At 24.7% G+C, this 15834-nt stretch overlaps 1 protein-coding gene across 6 annotated transcripts in view; it reads left to right on the top strand.

The window, feature by feature from the left end:
• The window catches only part of LOC127284704 (collagen alpha-2(I) chain), a 240998-nt gene that overhangs the window by 135093 nt on the left and 90071 nt on the right, over window positions 1-15834 (top strand). The gene's annotated exons all lie outside the window — the stretch shown is intronic.

Below are 15834 nucleotides of genomic sequence, written 5' to 3'. Positions count from 1 at the left end.
TAGAATTTTACTAAAATTACAGTACTCTCTAAATCTGAATTAGTAAAAGTGTTTACTAATTTGAATTAGTGACTCACTTTTTGCTTCTGAATTAGTAAAATTTTACTAATTATTAGTAATTTTTACTAACAATTAGTAAAATTTAACTAATTCTATAAAGCAAAAAGTGAGTCACTAATTTAAATTAGTAAACATTTTTACTAATTCAGATTTAGAGAGTAAATATTACTAGAATTACATCATAATTTTGCTAATAATAATTTTACATAATTTTACTTTTTCACGTATATTAAATTAATAACGAATGATGTCACTTTATTTAATAACGAATGACAAATATCAGAACCAAAACACACACACAACAGAAAATTGAATACACTGAATTTGACATTTTTACAGTTTATTTGAAACGAAATAAAAAAAGATATATAAAAATTATATTCTTTTATTATGTAGAAAAATATATTCTCATATTGACAGAAATATTTTGCTTCTGAATGTATTATTATTTTTTTATTTTATTTTTAAGAGAATATTTTTCTGGAAAATAGAATTTATTTCAATTTTGAGAGACATACTATTTTTTAAATTTGAATTAGTGAGAATTTGTTTACTATTTCAAATTAGTAGAAATTTTCACTAAATTTTTAGTAAAATATCACTATTTGATTTAGTAATAGTTTTTTTTTACTTAATTTTTAGTATAATATTACTATTTTATTTAGTAATATTTTTTTTACTAAATTTTTAGTAGAAAATTACTATTTTATTTAGTACTATTTTGTTTACTAAAATTTTAGTAAAATATTACTATTTTATTTAGTAATATTTTATACTAAAGTTTTAGGAAAAAATGAATAAAAAGCAGTGAGGATTCGTTTTTTAATTTTTAGTAAAATTTTACTATTTAATTAGCAATATTTTTTTAAAATAAATTTTTAGTAAAATAGTACTATTTGATTTGGTAATATTTTTTTTACTTAATTGTTAGTGAAAAGTGACTAAAAATTTAGTAGAAATTTTCACTAATTGTTAGTAAGATATTAGTTTTCGATTGAGTAATATATTTTTTTTATTAAACTTTTATTGAAAAATTAATAAAAAGTAGTGAGAATTCGTTCACTAATTTTTAATAAAATATTACCTTTTGATTTAGCAATATTTTTTTCACTAAAGTTTTAGTAAAATATTACTTTTTGACTTAGTAATATTTTTTGTATTAAAATTTTAGTAAAATAAGAATGAACTCTCTAAATCTGAATTAGTAAAAAAGTTTACTAATTTGAATTAGTGACTCACTTTTTGCTTCTCAATTAGTAAAAAGTGAGTCACTAATTTAAATTAGTAAACATTTTTACTAATTCAGATTTAGAGAGAAAATTAGAGAGGATTCATTCACTAATTTTTAGTAAAATTTTGCTATTTAATTAGCAATATTTTTGAACTAAGTTTTTAGCAAAATTGATTTTGTTGATTTAGTTAAAATTTTTTTTCTAAAGTGTTAGTGAAAAGTGACTAAAATTAGTAGTTTTTAGTAATTGTTAGTAAATTATTTCTTTTCGATTTAGTAATATTTTTTTTTTTTTTTTTTTTTTTTTTTTTATTTAGATTTCCTGCGTACACCTTTTTATAGTTTTTACGCTCTGTATACCCCATCTTTAACCCCACCTTTTCGATTTAGTAATATTTTTTTACTTAAATTTTTAACTAAATTTACATGGAGAAAAATGAAAGAACGAATAAAGTAATTTTACTATTTCCGGAATAATTTTTACTATTTAAGAAGTAAATTTTAGTATTTTTGGAGTAAATTTTATTATTTTCGTAGTAAAAATATTTTTTATTTTCGTTCAAATTGGCAAATTAATAAAGAATTCTAATAATTCTAAATTAGAAAGAATTACATTAAAAAGAAATGTGTAAATAAAAAAAATTTTACATCTGTTTCTCTTATTAAAGTGTGGAATGCTTAACAAAAAAAAACAACTTTGCTTAAATTTCCCAGTAGTATATGTAAATACTTTTTTGAAAGTTTATTTTGAGAAATGAAAAGTTTTGTATTTTAGTTCGCATCCCTTTTGATGAAAAATGTAGAAATTCTGTAAAACATCCCTTTCCTCTGTTTTTTTTTTTGGATAAAAATAATACAACTTTTTTTTTTTTGGTCTTCCTTTCTCATATTTATTATAAAATAAGCCCTCCCCTCTAAATTCACAAACTAAAATATGTGTGTATATGTGTTGACCTTTGTGAATTTCTCGGGGAAAATTGTCATTTCATTGTCAAGTTGAGTTACGAAACGCGCGAATAATATTCGCCAACCGTAGAGAGAAGCCAACTCGAAAACGCCAAACCTCGGAAGTGTACGTCGATGAGAAACCGCGGAGAGTCGCATTCTCCGCGTGACTCAACCCGACAACCACATTCCAATAGTTTTCAGTAACTGCGCGAATTCTGATAATACATATCCACATGCATATAAACACTCTGACGACTGACTCGATGCTTTTTAAAGGTGGTCTATATATATAATTTTATACATATACCTTTAAAATACTGTTACATTGTCGAATAACTGCAATTCTATTGTCTATGTTGAGAAAAAATATTTTTCTATTTTTATTTTGATGGATTTTTTGACACATTTATTATTATTATCAATGATAGAAAATTTACTGTACCGTCTGACTATAACTGACTTTTACTACTTATAATAGGATTGTAAAAATAGTCTGACTAAAATTCACTGTTACTACTGATTTCGGGTACAAAATGTTATGTCTGACTGTAACCGGATTTTACTACTGATTTAGAATTAAAATTCTTCTGCCTGACTGTAACCGACTTTTACTACTGATAACAATGTTATAATACTAATCCGACCAAAACTTACTGTTACTACTCACGTGAAAATTAGAATCATAGTGTCTGGCTGAAACTCTTTTTACTACTGATTTCAAATTTAAATTGTTCTGTCTGATTGTAACCGACTTTTACTACTGATAATAAAATCATAATAATAGTCCGACCGAAACTTACTTACAAAAATAAAAAAATATTGTCTGACTAAAACGGCTTTTACTACTGTACAAAATTTTGTCTGACTATAACTGAATTTTACAACTTACAAAAATTCCAAGATTAGTACGACAGGAACTTACTACTTATAGATAAAAATTAGACTCATACTGCCTGACTAAAACGCTTTTTACTACTGATTTCAAATTTAAATTGTTTTGTCTGACTATAACTGATTTTTACTACTGATTCGGAATTAAAACTCATCTGTCTGATATTAACTGTATTTTACTAATGGTAAAACAAATATTATAGAAATAAGCATATTTGTAACATTTTGTCTGACTAAAACAGTTCTTACTACTGATTTCGCGTACATAATGTTATGTCTGACTATAACTGAATTTTACTACTGCTTTAGAATTAATATTCTTTTCTCTAACAGTTAATTTTTTCCATTAATAAAAATAATCTAATTTTAACATGTTGTCTGACTAAAACTATTTTTACTATTATTGATATCTAATAAAAAAAGGTTTTTTCTGACTATAAATGACTTTTATTACTAATAAAATAATAAGAATAGTCCAACTGGAACTTACTAATACTACTTACGTACAAGTTAGATTATTTGTGTCTGACTGAAACTTTCTTTTACTACTGATTTCAAATTTAAATGGTTCTGTCTGACTATAGCTAATTTTTACTACTGATAGCCACAGTCTAGAAAAATGAGAAATAGAACTTACTGTTAATTTTTAGGCTGAAGTATAAAATCATAGTGTCTGACTAAAACCGTGTATTACTACTGATTTTGAGCAGGAAATGTTCGGTGTGACTTTTAGTGATTTTTAATACTGATAAGAAAAAATTATAAAACCAGCTAGACTGTAACTTACTGTTACTATACTCTGGTAAAAATTAGATTCATGTCTGACTAAAATGCTTTTTACTACTGATTTCACATTTAAATTGTTTTGTCTGACTACAGCTTTTTTACAACTGATAATAAAATTATAAAAATAGAGTCTGACTGGAATTCATTGTTACTACTGTGGCAAAAGTAGAAAAAATATTGTCTGACAAAAACAGTTTTTTACTACCGATTTCCAGTACAAAATGTTGTCTGGCTGTAACTGACTTTTACTACTAATAAAAATTATAAGAATAGGCTATTTGGATTTACTGTTATTACTGTGGCAAAAAATTATACTCGTAGTGTCTGACTAAAATTGTTCTTACTACTGATTTCCAGTACAAAAAATTATTTCTGACTATAACTAACTTCTACTACTAATAAAAATCATAAAAATTGTCTGACAGTAACACACTGTTACTACTAAGGCAAAAATTAGATGCGTGGTGTCTGATTAAAACTGTTATTACTACTGATTTTAAATTTAAATTTTCTTGTCTGACAATAAATGACTTTTACTACTTATACAAATTGTAAGAATAGTACAGCTGGAACTTACTGTTACTACTGAGGTTAAAATTAGACTCATAGGGACTGACCAAAATTGTTTTTACTACTAATTTCGAGGATAACATTTTCTGTCTGACTGTAACCGATTTTTACTACTGATTTGGAATTTAAATTCTGTTGTCTGTGAATAACTGACTTTTACTGTTATTACTGTAACTGTAATTACTGTTACTACTTAGGTAAAATTTAACTCCTAGTCTGATTAAAACAGTTTGTACTACTGATTTAGAATTTAAAGTCTTCTATCTGTTTATAACTATAAAATAATAATATTTGTAATATTTTGTCTGACTAAAATTGTTTTCACTAGTGATTTCAAGGACAAAGTGTTATGTCTGACTATAACTGTTTTTACTACTAATACAAATCATAAGAATAGTCTGACTGGAAGACACTGTTACTACTTAGGTAAAGAATTAGTTTAACTGTGTCTGACTAAAACTGTTAGTACTACTGATTCGGAATTTAAATTTTCTTGTCTGACGATAATTGACTTTTACTACTTATAAAAATTGTAAGAATAGTACGACAGTAACTTACTGTTACTACTGAGGTAAAAATTAGACTCATAGGGTCTGACTAAAATTTTTTTACTACTGATTTCGAGGATAACATTTTCTGTCTGACTGTTAGCGATTTTCACTACTGATTTGGAATTTAAATTCCGTTGTATGTGAATAACTGACTTTTACTGTTATTACTGTAACTGTAATTACTGTTACTACTTAGGTAAAATTTAACTCCTACACGCTAAAAAAACTTTGTATAAACTAGCGAAAATAATCTCTGGAATAGTTATAAGTATAGTTAATATCGCCTTAGCGATAATCCATTTTCGCAAGAATAGAGAAAATAAAATTTTCTATGAGATTTAACTATACTAAATATATATTATGAATAGAATATAAATACAATATCTCTGAAACAGTATTTATTTTAACTATCATATGAGATATTCAATTTCCTTAAGAAAATGAAAATAGTGACTATATTTAAACTTGTTAAACGTTATAATTAATCTATTAAATAGATTTCCTTATTTTTTAAATATTGTACTTTTGCTATGTCACTGTTCATAAATTTTTTAGGGTGTAGTCTGATTAAAACAGTTTGTACTACTGATTTAGAATTTAAAGTCTTCTGTCTGTTTATAACTATAAAATAATAATATTTGTAATATTTTGTCTGACTAAAATTGTTTTTACTACTGATTTCAAGGACAAACTGTTATGTCTGACTATAACTGTTTTTACTACTAATACAAATCATAAGAATAGTCTGACTGGAAGACACTGTTACTACTTAGGTAAAAAATTAGATTAACCTATCTGATTAAAACTCTTAGTACTACTGATTCGGAATTTAAATTTTCTTGTCTGACAATAATTGACTTTTACTACTTATAAAAATTGTAAGAATAGTACGACAGTAACTTACTGTTACTACTGTGACAAAAATTAGAAAAATATTGTCTGACTAAAATAATTTTGACTACTTATTTTTAGTACAAAATTTTATGTCTGACTATTACTGACTGTTACTACTGGTTTAGTAATTAAAGTCTTCTATCTGACTATGAAAAACTTTTACCACTGATAAAAAATGACAATAGAATCTGAATTGAGTTAACTGTTATTATATTATATCAAAAAAAAAATTCTATTTCTTTAATTATTAATTAATTATATATAATAGCCCCTTTAATACATCAATGTATTTATGACCACTAAGAATGTTAAATTCCCATGGTAGATTCTCTCGATAACAAGCTGATAACTACAACAGAATGTATTTAGATCTGAAAATGTTGTAATCCAAGAGGATCAAAGATCTCTCTATCCGTTAACCAGAATAATAATCCAGCAAGTAGCATCTCCAGGGGGAAAGGAGCTTATCGCTTAGTTTGGTGTGGCTTATATTAGGAGAAGGGTCTTTCGCTCGCTTACATGGAATATTATTAATATGCATGCACACAACCAGGAAGGAAGGATGGATGAAGAATTGTGTGTGTGTGAGTGTGTGTAGGGTCATGGGCCAAGTTGTTTGCCCCATGGGCAGAAATTATTTCTTGATAAAGAAAAGGATTTGTAACTGAAGAGATTCATAACTTTCCACAATATACATATAGATATAGAATTTTAATCCAATTCTGAAATACTCTACACGCGGTGGATTGTTTCGCTTGAATAATTATTGTGCGGAAAATCCTCTATTCATTCACAAACTATAAATACAGTCAGTTAATTGTTTCTGTATTTAAAGATTTTTTGGGGGCTTTTAAAGAATTTTTTTTTCCGAAAAAAGAGAGAGAAAAATTAGATTTGTTTTTGAAAATTTGGTACATTGAAAAAAAATTTAATTCAAATAATCGGTTACTTGATTTTTATTAAATAAATATTTACTTGAATCAAATAAATTTTTGTTTGAACCAATAATTTCTGTATTTAAAACAAATACAATTTAATTGACTTAAAAAATTATTTGGTTCCAGTAAATATTTATTTGGTTCAAGTAAATATTTATTTAGTTCAAAGTAACCGATTATTTGAATCAAATAAATTTTTTTTATTATCTTATTAAATCAAGAATATTTTTTTTAAATTAGATCATTTGTCTTACAATTAAGAAGATTATCCTGTCATTTAATGGAATTGAATTATAAAAAGACAATCGTTTTACAGATAATTTTTTTTATGATATAAATCTTTTAAAATGAGAATTAAATAAAACTTTCGTTAGTGTATATTAATTAAAAATAAAGTGTAAAAAGAATTTAATTTATAGAATATTTCTTTTAATCTAAAAATTCTTTTTAATTAAATAATACTTATTTCTATTTTATTTGAATGAAATAATTACTTAGAGTTATTTTACAAAGGATTAATAATTAATTTGACATTAAAAGGATTTTCAAATTAATATTAATTATTATATTATTCATATTTATTGGTGTATTATTCATTTATTCTTTATATATATATATAGAAAAAGTTCATGCTCTTATTGCTGGAAAAAATTTCTTTGTGATAAAGAATAACTTTGGAAATTTTTTTTTTTTTTTTTAATTTATTTTTTTGAAACCTTTTATTTGAATGTGAAAAATAAATCGTTTTCGCACAAATATCAATAAGAAAAAAAACAGATCATAATGTATATATCCAGTTGTTTGAAAAAATTGTGACGTTCTAGAAAAGATCAATTTGAAAAAACCTTTGAATTCAAAGTGAATAAATTTGAGAGGTAGAAAATTTAAATTTATTGAATTTGAAAGCTTTTAGATTTTGACGACAGAAAAATTTAGATCCTCTATAGAGGTGTTCGATTTCAATATTATATTATACTCTCTCTATATATAATATACAATTTCAGTTGCATCTAAATTTAAAAATGGTAAAACAATTTTAAATATAAATTTTAATAAAGTATTCTATACAATGATAACATAAAATAGAGAGAGAGAGAAAAAAAATACGTATATTTAGTTAATAATTTCATGTGAAAATAAAAATATTAGCATCGAGAATTGTTTTTAATATGAAAATGCAAAAATCCCATATTGTCATTTTATTCATTTTCAACATATTCTCTCTTTCTCCCTGTACTTTGCTCTAAAAAAAGGTGACATTAATTTCTCTAAAAAAAAAAAAAAAAATTCGAATTCACGATAATAACCAAATGTACCTTGTGGTCTCAATTCAAATATATAGTCTATAGTTGAACCTTTTAGCTAAAATGTAGTAATGAAACAGAGTGGAAATAATTTTTTTACATTATTTGTTAATTGGTTTTAAAATATAATGACTTAAAAACTGGAAGTATTTTTATTTTTTTAAAGGTTAATTTTTTTTTTTTTTATTTTCAATTGACCTGAATTTTATTCTTTCTGTATTTTTAATTATATTTGAAATCTGTTTTTTATTTTTTTTTTTTGACATATTGTTTGAAAAAAAAATTTATTTGCCTTTGATACATTCATATATCAATTTAAAATATATGAAAATAAATAAAATTTGAGTAATTTTGAATAACTTATTTAATTATTTTTGTATTTATTTATTTATCAACTTATCTATGTATTTTTTTTAATTTTTTAATTTTTTTTTTATATATTTTTACATTCTCATCATAATCAGAAGGTATTATTTATTATTTCAAATAGTAATTATTTTACAAAAATAGAATATAATAAATTTTTGAAAAATATTTGACATTTCGGTTATAACATATCTTAAAATCGATCGTTGAAGGAACTATATGCAACTTTATTGTCAAGTTTGAAGCGCCTGATAGAAATTCATGTCACCGTTATCACGACAGTTGTTCCGGATAGTATGAAGGATAAATTTTTTTTTTTTTAAATTATAAAACTAAAAGTGGAAAATAATTTGAAAATATTTTATAATATAAAACACCAAAAAAAAAAGAGAAAAAAAATCTCTTCTTGTGGTGCACTTTGTGACGTCATGTCATATATAAACAGCGAGAAACTATATTCTCTAGAAAGCTAACGCTCTAGATTTTCTTGGGTTATATACAGTCCAGGCAATTCAAATCGCTTTAAAGCCTCACGCCATGCTTGTACCTCATAATATATGCGTCATATGAAGGATCCTCTAAAAATAAGAAACGAGAAAAGTAATATTCTTTCCACGACCTACCCATGAAATCGCCAACAAGAACGTATACAACATTTTCATTTTATTGCTGCTTTTTTTTTTAAGAAAAAAATTTCTTCTATAAGAAATTTTTTAAATTTCGTTTTGTAAAATATAATATAGGAAAATAATTAGGTTTCTGTGAATTATGTTTTTTAAAACAAAAAAAAAAGATAACATAACTATTAATATAACCTCAAATTAAAGTTGTTTTTAACAACAAAAAACTATAAATAAATTTCATTTTATAAAATTTTTAATGAGTACAATTTTCAAAAAAAAAAAAAATTGTTCCGAATTCTTAAATTGAATTTTTATTTGTCCGAAATTGAAAATAACCGAAAAAATAATCGACAAAAAGATTTTAAAAATCGCGCCAAAATCTTTTTGTCCATTATTTTTTCGGTCATTTTCAATTTCGGACAAATATAATAATTCGTCGATTTAAGAATTCTAACGAATAAAAATTCGATATATATTTTGTCAAGTAAAAATTCGTCTAAAAAAAAATTCTGTTAAACGCTTATTAGGAAAATGAAAATTCGTTCAAAAAAATAAAATAAATGATAAAATAAATAAAAATAAAATTAATTAAAAAAAACAATTTTTAAAAGTTAAAAAATAAAATAAAATTCGTTAAAATTAATTCAAATTCTAACTAAAGATTTTTATTATATTTTTTTGAATGTTGTAAAAATTTGGTATAATAAATTTTATAATATATTTTTAGTTCTGTGAAAAATAATTTTTTAATTTGAGCTTATGTAACGGGGCTAAGTACTCTTAACTTATTTCGCATATTAAACAATTTAAATCATTTAATAAAATATAATATACGAAAATAATTATATTTCTTCAAATTATAATTTTTAACAAAAGGAAAATTAAAAAAAAACAGGAAATACATTTTTCAAAGGATAAAATTGCCAGGGAAATGTTTTTTTTATCGCACAAGTTTATTAATTCGATTTTCTTTTTATACTGACAATCAAATCTTCTATACAGGCGGGGTTTTAAAAAAAAATTAATTTATTTTTTAAAAACAACTTTCATATAGACGAAGCTTTGCGAAATTAAATTGAAGATGATGCGCACACTTGAAAGCGTTTTCAAATAAAAATCTCTTGGCCTTTTTCAGTAAATATTTTTATATATATATAAAATAATAAAAAAGTTTTTTGGCTAGAAAAGTGGATGATGTTTTTTCGGGATATTTTTAGTGAACAGGTATATATATATATATATACATATTGCTGGAAATATAGAGTAGATTTGCAGTATGGTGCAACTTTCATTTTTTTTTTCTTTCTTCTTTTTTGGACTTTCTCAAGTTTTTCCACTCGCTATTTTTGCCGTGACCGCGGGAAAAGGAATGAATAGGTGAAGGAAGGATGGCGAACGAGAGTCACTGAGCGAGAGTGATGCCGACGGCTATTGAATTTCAAGCGATTCCGTTTCTGACCCGCGAACCTTCCACCCTTCCACTTCCGAACGATGAATTGACCTCCAGGTCGGATAACCTTCTGCTTCCTCGTTCCGTTTTCCATTACATATATATGTATACACACACACACATATATATATATTTATACATATATGTTCAATTTTCTCATAGAAAAATAAATCAACATCACGATTTATTGCACCAATTTTTCAGCTATCAGATTTTTTAACGTTTAATCAATTCTTTTTATTAAAAGTTGCCTAAAAAAAAATTTGTTGTTCTATAGATAGGTGTCGAAAAATTTGTTTTATCATTTCTTTTTTTTTTAAATTAAAAATGAAAATTAAAAATTGAAATTAAAAATGAAAAAAAGAATTGAATCTCGAAAATGTGTTATATTCAAAAATTTTGTTTACTCGTGATTGAAAATTCATTTACATATGGTTTAATATTCCAGCATTTCGGGGATTTTTTTTTCCAGCTGTGTAAATTTAATTATTCCTGATTGAAAATTCAGTGAAGTCCCCACTAATTGTATATACCTATGTATTTTCATTTTTTTCGTATGTAGAAATTATTTATTTTACATAAATTATTTTCTTAAATTTATATTTAAAAAAATAGAATTCTTGTAAAAGAGGGCAACTTTTAATTGAAACTCTTTTTTCTAAGTCTTAAAAAAAAAAAATAGTTACGGAAAACATATAAATTTATTTACGTTTCTCTTTTGTAGGAAAAGAAAAAAATACCGAAATTACATCACTCTCTTTGTATATATATATATACCTAGTGAAAAACTCGTTTGACAATATAGGACTAATTAAGAATACAAAAAGAAAAAAACTAAAAAAAAAGCTTCTAAGTAGTAAATGAAAGATTTAATTAAAACAGAATGTCATTGTCTAACTTCAACTTGAAGCATTTTCATATACATTAATTAGAGAAAAGTTTCTTAACGCTTTTCATATTTGTTATATAACGTTTTAATAAACTTGCAAAAAAAAAATGTTTTTCAATTATGTTATATTAAATTTTATAATGCAATTTTGTTTTCCTTTATTTTATAATCGAGTTTTTTCATATAAATTTTTTTAAATTCTTTCATAATTGAAGTAATATTAGTTAATTTCTCTTTTGTGTAAAAAAAACTGACTAGAGAATCGACAATTTTCCCCCTTGAAAAAAAACATCTATGCATTAAAAAAAAAATTGTTTCAAAAGATAATATCTATTATTATACACTAGGAAAATTATTTCAGTCAGTGTTTATTCTCCTGTGAAAAAAAATGACGTGTAGATATAATAAATAACAAAAAACTTTTTCAGTGAAATTTAAATAAACTTTGAAAATTCGTTTTTAACTAATTTGTATATGAAACACGAACACAAAGGGGAAGAATTAAATTTTGCATGTTGAAACATATTTTGTAACAATTAAAATTTTAATTTATATATGAAACATTTTGTAAATTGAATTTCAAACAATATACAATATAAATAAAATAAAATAATGAATTGTAATAATGTTTTAACGAATAATAAATATATATATATATATATGTTTTGAAATTCAAAAAAGTACAATATATTTCATAGGGTTTGACATAAATTAATAATAATGAAAAAATTTTAAAATACAATAATAATTTTTGTTATAAAAATGTCAGTGTGAATTCAATTGTTTTTGACGAATTAAAATGTGACATGTAATTAAATCAAATTTTTCTCTCTCTATCTCTTTCACCCCTCTGGTTTGATAAAAACCCGTCGCAATAAAATTTTATTAAATTTTGAGGTGCGAGTTGGTATATTTCCCTCGAAAGTGTATGCGAGTCATAAATTTTAAATAAGTCGGAATTTGTCGTGGCTTTCTGGGACTTTTCAAGGTATTTTTCAGGTTCTCTCTTTTCACGTTGGAAAAGTAGGTGAAGAAATAGGAAATATTTGCATGCGCAGCCAATGCCTTGGTAAGCACGCGTCGAAGTGGAGCGAAAACCAGAGAGAGAGCAAGAGAGAGAGAGAGAGAGAATGAGGGTATCCTGAGGATCCTGCACGCTGGCACTTTGCATTAGCCCGGAACGCGGAATATTGCACGCGCGCCACCACCCTTTTGCGATTTGCGACCCCTTGCAGGATAGCATGTTCTCGCACATACTCAGAGCTTGCAACGTGCAAGTGCATTTCATCGCGCTCTCGCACTTTCCACATTCAAGCTCATGAGATGCAAGTCTCTCTCTCTCTCTCCTCGTATCCTTGCTCGCGTTAACCACATTACGGATGTAGTTTTGCGACAATGTAGACGTTCCTCTTAGTCACTCGCTTCATATGTATTGACTGTTACAATATACGCGAAAATAGTTCGAAACAGATTTAGATTTATTTTTCAAATTAGTTTTGATGTTTTCTTCAACTATATTTTCAAACAGATTTAAGTGTATTTAAAACCCATTCAAATATGTTTCAAACATGTTTAAATATGTTTAAAACAGGTACAAATATGTTTAAATATATTTAAATATGTTTGAAACATGTTTAAATATGTTTCAAACAGGTAAAAACATATTTCAAAAGAGAAATATGTTACGTACATGTTTAAATATGTTCAAAACAGGTACAAATATGTTTAAATATATTTAAATATGTTTTAAACGTGTTTAAATATGTATTAAACATGTTTAAATATATTAAAAATAGTAACAATGTTTCAAACAGGTTCAAATATATTCAAAACGAGTAGAAATATGTTTTAAACATGTTTAAATATGTTTTAAACAGGTACAAATATGTTTAAATATATTTAAATAAGTTTAAATATGTTTCAAACATGTTTAAATATGTTTAAAACAGGTACAAATATGTTTAAACATGTTTTAAACAGCTAAAAATATATTTTAAAAGAGAAATATGTTTCAAACATGTTTAAATATGTTTAAAACAGGTAAAAATATATTTCAAAAGAGAAATATGTTTCAAACATGTTTAAATATGTTCAAAACAGGTACAAATATGTTTAAATATATTTAAATATGTTTTAAACATGTTTAAATATCTATTAAACAGTAACAATGTTTCAAACAGGTTCAAATATATTCAAAACGAGAAGAAATATGTTTCAAACATGTTTAAATATGTTTTAAACAGGTACAAATATGTTTAAATATGTTTGAAACATGTTTAAATATGTTTAAAACAGGTAAAAATATATTTCAAAAGAGAAATATGTTTCAAACATGCTGCAATATGTTTCAAACATGTTTAAATATGTTCAAAACAGGTACAAATATGTTTAAATATATTTAAATATGTTTTAAACATGTTTAAATATGTATTAAACATGTTTAAATATATTAAAAACAGTAACAATGTTTCAAGCAGGTTCAAATATATTCAAAACCAGTAGAAATATGTTTTAAACATGTTTAAATATGTTTTAAACGGGTAAAAGTATGTTTCATAAGAATAGAAATATGTTTCAAAAAAGTTTAAATATATTTAAAACAATAACAATGTTTTAAACAGGTTCAAATATGTTTTAAGCCAGTAGAAATGTGTTTCAAATAGGTTTAAATATGTTTCAAACTAGTTTAAATATGTACAAAACATTTTCAAATAAGTTTAAAAATGTTAAACAATTTAAAAAATATGTTTTAAACATCTTTAAATATAATTAAAACAGTAACAATGTTTCAAACAGGTTCAAATATTTTCGAAATTAGTAGAAATATGTTTAAAACAGGTTTATATATATTTAAAACCGGAATAAATATATTTTAAAACAGGAAAAATATGTTTCAAACATTTTTAAGTATATTTAAAACATGTTTTAGTATATTTAAAACAGTAAAAATATTTTACACAGGTTCAAATATAATCGAAACCAGTAGAAATATGTTTAAAATATGTTTAAAACAGGTACAAATTTTTTTCAAAACAGTAGAACGTTTCTAATTTAGTCAATTTAAATGTTAAATACTTTCAACTTTGTTTAAAATAAATCAAAAATATAATTAAAACATGTTTGAATGTATTTAAAAACTAGTACAAACATGTTTTGAATATGGAATATGTTTCTAACCAGTAAAAACATTTTTAAAACAAGTTAATATTTATAAAGCTAGTTAGAATATGTTTCAAACTAGTTCAAATATGTATCAAACTAGAAATAATATGTTTTAAACAAGTTAATATCTATCAAACTAGTGGGAATATGTTTTAAACAAGTTCAAACATGTTTCAATTATGTTAATATGTATCAAACCAGTTGGAATATGTTTGAAACCAGTTCAAACCTGTTTGAATCAAGTTAATATGTATCAAACTATTTGGAATATGTTTCAAACCAGTTCAAACATGTTTGAAACCTGTTAATATGCATCAAAAAAGTAATTGGTATATGTTTCAAACCAGTTCAGACATGTTTTAAACAAGTTTAAAATATATGACTATAATAATTTATAGAAAAATCTTAACTATTCATAGAAATGATAATAAAAAATAAATGCAAATGGGAAAAATATAGAAATTTATGAGTAAAAAAAAAATATAAATTTGATTAATTGTGCATGTGAAGAGCATGAGAGGATATCTTGTGAATCTTGCACGTTGGCAGTATGCATTAGGCCGGAACGCGAGGAATATTGCACGCGCGCCACTATCCTTTTGCGACTTGCGACCTCGTGTGCAAGATAGCATGTTCTCGCACATACTATATATATATGTATAGGATATACAAACGTGTGCAACGTGCAAGGACATTTCAGCGAGCTTTCGCACTTCCGCGTTTCAAGCTCATGAGATGCACAAGTCCTCTTGTATCCTTGTTCGCGTTAACCACATTACGGATGCAGTTTGCGACAATGTAGACGTTCCTCTTTCTCTCTCTCTCTCTCTCTTACTCACTCGCTTCGTATGTATTGCCTGTTTAGGTATTGTCCAATTTTGTTTCGTGTAAAATCACAAAGGCTTAAGCATATATAGAGAAAGACGACCTCAAAATTAGTTTTGTCCCCAACACTAATATATTATGTGTGCAGGAAATTTTCATCGCTAGTATCAATTTCTCTTTTTAATGCCCTTAAAATTCTCATATTTGTCAAGAACGTAATCTCAGACGTTTGTCAAGTTTCTTTTTTCATTTGTGTGGAAATAATTTTTACATTTAAAATTTTTAACTTTAGTTTCCTTTAAAAAATAAAAAGAACTCTTTATGTAAAATATATTTTTTTAGTAAC

This window comes from Leptopilina boulardi, unplaced genomic scaffold (assembly GCF_019393585.1).
Source record: "Leptopilina boulardi isolate dan_hultmark-lab unplaced genomic scaffold, ZJU_Lbou_2.1 LbouV2_325, whole genome shotgun sequence".
NCBI lineage: Eukaryota > Metazoa > Arthropoda > Insecta > Hymenoptera > Figitidae > Leptopilina > Leptopilina boulardi.
The sequence above is the reverse complement of the archived record's forward strand: the minus strand, read 5'-3'. Positions and strand labels throughout refer to the sequence as shown.